Source organism: Macrotis lagotis, chromosome X (assembly GCF_037893015.1).
Source record: "Macrotis lagotis isolate mMagLag1 chromosome X, bilby.v1.9.chrom.fasta, whole genome shotgun sequence".
NCBI lineage: Eukaryota > Metazoa > Chordata > Mammalia > Peramelemorphia > Peramelidae > Macrotis > Macrotis lagotis.
The window spans coordinates 101,927,147-101,936,894 of NC_133666.1; the positions used below are offsets into that span (position 1 = coordinate 101,927,147).

Sequence of the window (9,748 nt, forward strand, 5' to 3'; positions counted from 1 at the left end):
GGTGGATTCTCCCAATTTCTATCTTGCCCTCTGCTTCTAGGATACCAGGGTAATTTTCCTGTAGGAATTCTTTAAAAATGAGGTCAGGGCTCTTTTCCTGATCATGACTTTCAGGTATTCTAATAATTTTTGAATTATCTTTCCTGAATCAGTTTTCCAAAGCTCCAGGTTTTTCAATGAGATGTTTCACATTTTCTTCTAATTTTTCATTCTTTTGGTGTTGAAGTATTGTGTCTTGATTTCTTATAAAGTCAGCAGATTCCTTTAGGTCCATTCTACATCTTAAGGATGTGTTTTCCTCAGAGAGTTTTCTTATATCCTTTTCCATCTGGCCAATTCTGCTTTTTAAAGCATTCTTCTCCTCAATAACTTTTTGAACTGTTTTATGCATTTGACCTAGGCTGTTTTTTTATAGTTTAATGTATTTTAATAGCAAACTTACAGGAACAGCCCAGAAGACAGACAACATTATAAAGATGTACTTGCATGTAGGACAACTCAGAAAAGTATAGTGAATGGATGGAATCTACCGTATGATAAAAATGCTGCAAAAACCATTTAGTTGCCGTTAATAAGAAATTTACTTTTTAAAAAAATCCAAATCCTGGCATTATCCAGAAAAATTTAACACGTTGCTTTATAATTGTTATATAGTTGAATCATTGAAACTTGTTCACGAAAATGTTTTTTGACCGCATTACTGCTTTATGTCCTTGCATTTATATTCTAAATTCACATACAAATGAAAATGGAAAAAAAACTTGCCAATACCTGATTCCTTCCCCTATTTTTCCAATCTCAATCATATACTTAGGTACCTTTTGACCCCATGGGAAAAAAATATCTAACCTTCAGAACTACCAATGACAGGAAGAAGAGATTTTTTTTCTGTTTTGAGAATGAAGAATGTTTCCCATCATAGTGGAATTTAAGCATGTTCTCCATGTATGCGGCGTGCTAGCTGGATATCTTTTGACATGATTGTGACACATTTGGGGTGCAAGGCACATAGGCTGGTGTCCTCAAACAGGCCAACCAGATAAGCTTCATTTGCCTCCTGCACTCTGGAAACAAAGATCTGTTTTGAAGTCCTAAGCAATTTCACACACCAGACGCTGGCAGGGGAGTTTATGAATCAGAAGTCCAGTGGACTTCTGATAATGTCTGATTTCATGGAGAGCCATAGTACCTGGCCTGTAGTGGTAAGGCTTTTTGACCCCTCCGGTAGAGGGTGCACTCTTGCAAGTGGCTTTTAGTGGCTTTTGTAGCAAGCTGCTTCCTGGGGGCTTTACCACTGGTGGATTTACGGGCGGTTTGCTAGGTACAAGCCATGTTCCTGAAAACTTCTCCTTATATACCCCTTCTCTTTCATCTTGGGCTGGGAGAGCGAGAGGTAGCCCTGGTGCTGGAGAGCTGGCCTGGCTGTGAACACCCCTAGGCTGGTTTTTAACATGTTATTTTCTTCAGCATTTTTTTGGATCTCCTTGACTACACTGTTGACTTTGTTTTCATCTTTTTCCTGCATCTATCTCATTTCTTTTCCCATTTTTCTTCTACCTTCCTTACTTGATTTTCAAAATCTTTTTTGAGCTTTATCATAGCCTGAGTCCAACTTCTATTTTTCTTGGAGTCTTTAGATGCAGGAGCTTGTACTTCCTCATCTTCAATTTGAGTATTTTGATCCTTCTTGGGATCCTAAACAATGTATTTCTCTTTTTTCTTTTTTCTTTCTTTTTTTTTAGGTTTTTGCAAGGCAAACGGAGTTAATAATGGCTTGACCTAAGCCACACAGCTAGGTAATTATTAAGCATCTGAAGCCGGATTTGAACCCAGGTACTCCTGACTCCAAGGCCAGTGCTTTATCCACTACGCCACCTAGCCACCCTAACAATATATTTCTCAATGCAGACCCTCTTTTTTTCCTGTTTACTCATTTCTCCAGCCTGTGCCTGGATTGGGGGTGCTTCCTGAGCTTTTGAGTATTATTGGGATACCCCCCCCAGGATCTCAGTGTGTGAAGCTCTGACTGCCCTCCTGCTCTTTGAATGACCACAAGCGTACCCCTCTGCCATGGGGCTGGGGGGGCCTAGACTTTGATCAGGATCTGAATGTGGTCAGAGCCCCAGAGTCCTGTTCCAGATACAGAGGACAGACCTCAGAAGTTTCCCTCCCCTACCTTAGGTGGGCTGATCCTTCAGGGCTCAGTTGCCTGGAGGCTCCTGCTTGCCAGCTCCATGCTTCGCATGCTCACTGTGGCAGACATCCCCCCACTGATCCTCCAAGTTGTGCTTGGTGCTCCCCAGGCTGCAAGTCAAGAAACTGCTTCTGCTGCAGGAGCCACAGCTCCCAGGTGCCCTGGGCCTCTTTCCAGGAGACAGAAGTTTCTTCACTTTGGTGGGGCCGCCACTCTAACTCTGGAGTAGAATTTTTCCACTATTTTCCAGGTTACCTTGGTCTGGAGAATTGCCTCACTGGATCTTTCTGTGGGTTCTGTCTCTCAAAAATTTAGTTAGAATCATAATTTTAATATCTTTGAAATATTATGGAGAGAACACCTAAGGAGAGTCTCTTCTTGGCTCTGCCCCCTCTAGAATCTGTACTTATTTATTGTTAACATAATTGGATACACTTTTTTTGCATATAATGACATGATAATGCCACAATAGCCCATCTAGACTTTCAACTTTCTGTCCTATAAGGTTGGAAATCTTTATTAAATAACAAAGAGACCATAGTAATACATAGTGATATGTAAGTTAGGATAAAGTTGAACTAAGAATAGGTTCTTAGAGTGCACTTGAGAATACTGGTTTTGTTTACTTTATAAATCTTCACTAGTAAAGAGAAAGATGATTTAAAAAAACCCTGAGACTCATCAGTTAAAAAAAAAGAATAGCTCCTTTGGTTCAAACTCTAGTATCATTGATTAAGAAGAAATAACAGATATAGTGAGATTAGATGGAGACTTGGAGAAATTCATTATTAAAGAGTCAGGAAGAGGAAGAGGAGCCAGTAAAGGAGACAGAGAATTAACAATTAGGAAGGTTGGCGAACCTATAAGAATGCAATATCATAAAAGTCAAATAGGAAAAATACATCAAAATGAGTGAGATAATGAATTCTATTTGGAGTATTATTGATTGTGAGTACCTACTCTTCTTATAGAGGGGTAAAAAATAATCTTAGAGGGCCTGAGAAACTAATTCTGGAATTCCTGCTATTATTCATTTATTACCCATTACTTTTGTGATAGCAATAGCATCTGGATCAAGATTATTCATACGTTGGCTACATAATATACGTAAAAGATTCAGAGTCTTCTGTGAGACAAGGATGTTTTATTTTAAAGAGGTCAAAAATCATCAACCTTTCATCATTTATCTAGCCCATTCTCTTTAATTTGTATATTACTGATGATTTGACCTTCAGTTTCAACTAAGGTAAGTAAACCTTAGTAGAATGTCACCGTCACCAGGCTTCTTTTTCTTTTCATAATATAGAACTCTAAGGATACTTAAGCTAGGTTAAATAGTAAGACCTAAGATTTGAAATATATTTCTGACCATGACCAAATGACAATTAAACTGAGAGATTCAGAAGAGACATTAGGAGAAATCAAGGAATTTACTGTAGTGGAAGAATGATTCACCCATTCATTCTCCCTGGTAACAAGTTAACCACTATTATATATATTTGAGGGGGAGTGACACTAAGCAAATAAATCCAAAACCTTTCAACAAAATTCTTAGTCAGTTATAAGAATTAAGTTTATATTCACCAGAATAAATAATATAAATTCCTTCAAACAATATTCATGTGGCATTCATCATCCTAATTCCTCTGCACATTTTTTTAGGTTTTTGCAAGGCAAATGGGGTTAAGTGGCTTGCCCAAGGCCACACAGCTAGGTAATTATTAAGTGTCTGAGACTGGATTTGAACCCAGGTACTCCTGACTCCAGGGCCGGTGCTTTATCCACTGCGCCACCTAGCTGCTCCCCTCTGCACATTTTCTAACTTACTATTGATATTTTAAAAAAAATCTTGTGCTCAAAAATAAGCACAGTGATCTAAATGTGGCCTGACTAGACAAGTGATCAACTAATAGCACCACACTCTTTTATCTAGGCATTATTCCTGTCTTAATGAAATCTAAATTTGTTATTATTTTCCCCAAATGCCAATTTAGTATTTCACATTGGACTTGCATTCTATTCATTTTCACATATTTTTGAGACTGATTCATTTAACTTTTCTTTTCTTATCTCATATTTGTAAAACAGAAGTTTGGAAGTGAATAGTCATATTTTACATGTTTTATCTCAATAGTATGACCTATCCTAGTCTTTTTGATACTGACATTATCTTGTTATTTTATATTATATTGTCCTGATCTTTTCTAGTGCTGTCATCAACAAATTTAGTAATCATTCAATTTATTATTTTATATTAAACATTGATAACAGTCTTAGGATATGATCAAAAATAAATCCTAAATACTCTTTATTAAAGGCCTTTTTTAAAACTTCATATTAAATCATTATTAATTACCCTTTAGATCTGATCATTGGAGCAATTCAAAACATTTCTTCATCTTATCCAAAAGAATACAGTGAGATTGTAAATTTTTGCAAAAAATCTAGGTCAACTCAAGCCCACAGGCATGATCAAATTCCTTTATCCAATCTCAACATATATCCCATACAATATCACTTCAGTCCAAAGACTAATTCCAAAAGAGGTGTTCTCATTTCATTAAGGTATCAAAGTATGGACATGTATGCAATGATCTATTACCTCTAAAGCATATTTTAAAGCTCCCATGTTGAATAGTTGATATTACCTAGTCTAAATCGAGTTACACTGATTTCTCCTATAAACTACCTTGCTTGGATTTTTCTAATGGCATGGAGATCTCGAATATCGATTCAAGGTGCCAGGAACCTTTGACTTCTTAAGCAATACTTGTCTCATCCTTTTGTGCTGAAGCATATCAGAAAGTCTATGAAATAGTCATCTTGCCTGATGTGATATATTTTCAAACAATTATCAATTGAGAAATAATTGTAATCTCAGAGTACATGGTATAATCCTGGGGTGGGGGGAAAATTGTGGAAACAGTCTTTGCTGGTTACTAATAAATGTAGAAGGAACTACCTTCAATATTCCATTTAATAACAACTTATAAATTGGTTTGTAAGCATTCTAGAATCTTAAGATTTCTGCTTCCTACTATGAATATAATACATCCATGAATCATTGTTTCATGTGACTATTTAGGATTAACTGATGCTAGTTGAGATTCTTGTGTTCTTTTATTTATTGAATATTGAACAAATTTTTTTTCAAAGTAAAACTTTTTCTTATAGAACTCACATATGATATTCCCTGTGTTCTAATTGTCTTGAATAAATTGTTCTGATCTATTTTAGACCCTTTTGATGTAAATATTTCATATAGTATTTCAAAATGAAAAAAAAATTATTCCAAACATCTGTGTGAGAAAAGATAGTGCAAACATTATTATTTTTACTTTGGTAGAAACTTTGATAGGTTCATAAAAATGAAGTGATTTGTTCAAGTTCGCCTAACTGAAAAGTTTTGAGTTCAGGATTTGGATTCAGTTATCTTCACTCTAATCTCTATATCGTATTACCTTTGCATAATACAATACTGCTGGTTATGATATTGCCTAAAGGCATTATAAATATTACATATGCTTTCATCAAAAGGTATGTTTGTAGTACTTTACTGAAAATTCCATTTCTATAAGGGGTTTCCACAATGTGCAATCTAAGCTATCTCTGACATAATACTGTTGTGAGAGATGGCATGGTTCTATAGGAGAAACATTAAGTGCTTTCATTTAGTTTAGAAATTTTTCATTGGTCATGCATCATAAATTTAGGATTGTGATAGGTACTGCACCAATGATTTCTCTGATGTAGGTAACTCTTTCAATCCTCTTTACATAAAAGATACATGGAAATCATGTTATCCTTGTCAACAGCTGGATCATGGTAGAATAGAGAGATCAGAGTAGAGAGAGGGAAAGAAAGACACTGACAAAAGTTATCAAATAGAAGTATATTCTTTGCATAACTAGTCCTGAAAATAAGAAACATCAGTAGTGTTCTTTACAAGAGGATAGAGTCACCAATAGAAAACATATCTTAATTCACTTTATTAAGTATAGAAAGGTTTGTGAATGTAATGAATTGAATTTGATCAAAAGATCAAAAGAAACATTTCTCCAAGTCTTTTCTGAGGATACCATGAGCTCATTTATATTATTATCTTCCTGTCCTTAAATCTGTACCCAGTGTCATAGAGAAACCATATGAAATAACTGGAATATTTTGTCTATAATTGTCAATGTAATATAACTGTCAATATTTTTTCCAAAAGACAAGTATATTGCAAAATAAAGAGAAAAATTTAACTTTAAGTCAAATATGGATTATATCCTCCTTAAACAATAACTAAAGTGGTGGATAATAGAAATATTTTCAAGTTTCCTATTATCCTTTTCATACAATACAATCTTTTGCCCCAAATCTTATCTTCCAAATGTTTTCCCTACTGAAATTATTACCATTCTCCTAGTTTCTGAAATTCATAATCTCATCATGGTCGTTCTCCTTACTCATCTTCCAATGCAATTGTTTGCCAGATTTTGCCATTGCCTTGACAATATTTGCAACATCAGACACAGATACCTTGCTTTCCACTCACAAATATATTTCTTCAGCCTCTCGTTACCAATTGCCTAGGTTATTGCAACTGTGTACTAATAAGTCTTTCTCCTTCAATTCTCACAATTGCAGGCCAACATAAACACTGCTTTCAAAAACATTTCCTTAAGAACAGATATGATTATGTGAAATCTCCTTTTTAAATTTGCTCCAGCATTTCCCAAATGTCTATAGAAACAAATATTCCTCCAGTTCTATGCAACTGGGTTCCAACTTATCTTTCCAATTTTATGAACATCCTTTTTCCCCAACTCTGATGAAAGCAAACTCATTTTCTCTGAGTTATTCAAACATGGTACTCAATTTGCTTTTCTGTATGTTTACACTGATTTTAACATCTTTGAATTATACTTTCTCCTTACTCTCATCAAATTCCTGCCTTCCTTAAAGACTCAATTCAACACAATCTTTAGGGAATTTTTTCCATGATCTCTCCCCACCCATTAGTGCTCTCCCTTCCAATTGCTCTATGTTTAACTCCTTTTTTATATTTATATTCATTATCTAAATTTATGTTGTACATTTTATACTTACTCATTCTTCCATAATATAAGCTTCCCCCCCATTTCTTTCTTTCTTTATTTTTCCAACTACATATAACATTAGTTTTCAATGATCAATTTTTCTTATTTTTCTCTCTCCTTTCCTCCCCTCCCACCTCCCTCTGACAGAAAGCAGTGTAATAGTTATATATCTATAACCATGCTAAACATAGATCCATATTATCCATTCCTGAAATATTCTAATAATTACATCCAGATAGAAGAGAAAAAATTAGAGAGGAAAACCAACATAATTTATGACATTTTTTTTAAAAAATTGAAGATAGTAAACTTTAGTCAACATTTAAACTTTGGATGTGGATCCTATTCACCACCACAAAGCTTTTAATATTTTCTTTGATTATTGTACTGCAGAAATGATCAAGTCTATCATTGGTTGATCTTCATCCCATATTGCTATTGAGTACAATATCTTACAGAATAATAATGATAACTTAATCTTTAGCAAGTAAGCATTGTCTCTGTCTTTGAACTTATCTTCCCAGTTTTTACCAAAGTGCCTAGTACATACTAGAAACATGGGAAATATTTGTTGTTTGATAACATTTTGTCATTATTGTTTTAAAACAAATTCATGGCTAACTGTATTAATTACTTAATATTATTATTGTGTGAAAGATAGCCTTTACTAGAAATTATTTCTGGAAAATGTGAAATTACAAAAAGATTATCAAGGAGATAGCAAGTGAATTTATAACACTTCCAGTGTGTTTTAAAGGTTACTGTAACTAAAATTAAAAAAAAAACATTCTAATACTTTTGGCATCTTTACTCTCTAAGGCACACAAAATTGATATTTAACTTTCTTTTACCTTGATTTTATATCTCCCTTGCCAACAAGAATACTTTTAGACAATATTTTTAAAAGTATGTATCATTGACCTTCCATTTGAATTTTTATAGAATACATTTTCTCTTTACTCTCTTCATTCTTCCCTGAACACAGAACTTAATATTCTTTTTTGACTCATAACCCTTTCTACACCTAAAATTCCTATGGTTAAAATCCCAGAATTTTTAACATGGAGTTTCATAAATAAAAAATACTAGGTAGCCATTGCTATGATTCTTATGGAATATCAGTTAGGGCACGGGCATCAAAATATTGTTATGCTTCAAAGGATTATCCCATTAATCCAACATGATTCAAAAAAGCTTCTTCTGTCTTACCTTCTAATTTTTATGATCACCATTTGACTTGAAATTTTATCTTATCTCCTACTGTACCTATCCCACTCTCTTGTATACCTAACCATATCTCTATCATTTTAGTTTTCAGATGGAGAACAGGCAATGCTCATCCTTGTTATTCATTCCTTTTGTTTCTTCTTTCCAGAATTCCATTCAAGGTCAAGAGGAAAACCAATAGAACCTAAAGAATTTGGAGTAAATCATCTGTTCACTCAAACATACATTTCTGTGTCTCAAGTCCCATGATAATATTAGAGATCAATGGATTTCACATAGTTTGCATTAAAGGAAGACCAGAATTTCAGGACTAACACAATACTGCTGATATGCATGTGCAGAAATAATGCCATTGAAAAATTCTGAGTAATTTTAATAGCAGTAGAGATAATTTTCTATGGCCTATCCACATTCCTTAACCTGGTATTCTCTGTGACCAATTCTATGCCCTCACAACATGATCAGATAGATACTACAGTGCTGCACCTAGATAGTGTGAAACAATTAAGTTCAATTCCAATCTCAGAAAGTTACTAGTTGTGACACACTTTGTGAACAAGGTTTATTCTGTGTCTATCTCAATTTTCTGAGTTATAAAATGGAATAACAGTGTATTGAGGATTAAATATGATTATATTTATTAATTATTTATCATATTTATTAGTTATTTTATTAATATATTGATTAATTATTATGTGCCTGACCCATAATAGATGCTTAATAAATGCTTCTCTTCATTACTGGGAATTACCTGATGTACAATGAGATTAAACATGTGGCTAAATGATTTAAATTTTCTAGTAGTGTGTAAATTTTCCGGTAGTGTGACATGAATGCAATAGATTGAATAGATTTTGCCTATTAAAATCTTAAAAAGAACATTACAATTTGAAAACAAAATCAGCCAAATATCAAAATATCAAAAATTGATGCTTCTAACAATATCTACATCTGTCTATATAATGTAAATAAGCTATATCCACACACATAAGTGAATTCTATGTATATACATAGATACATATAGCATAAATACCACATATTTATGGATTTTTGCGTCTTATCCTCAATTCCTATTACAATATCAGTAGCCACTTAATAAATGACTTTGAATGCCTGAATTTATGAAAATGTGGATGAATAATAAAATACATTGTTCTGTATTCCTTTTGAATTAAGAACATCAGACATCTATATTGCAAATATTTCCCCTTACATTAAATTAATAATTAAAATGAAACTAGAC

The 9,748-nt window shown here is 33.7% G+C and overlaps 1 pseudogene; it reads right to left on the reverse strand.

Annotated features, from left to right (window-relative positions):
- Window positions 1–928: 928 nt before the first annotated feature.
- On the reverse strand, window positions 929–1,332 carry LOC141501024 (histone H3.3C-like; annotated as a pseudogene).
- Window positions 1,333–9,748: the final 8,416 nt, after the last annotated feature.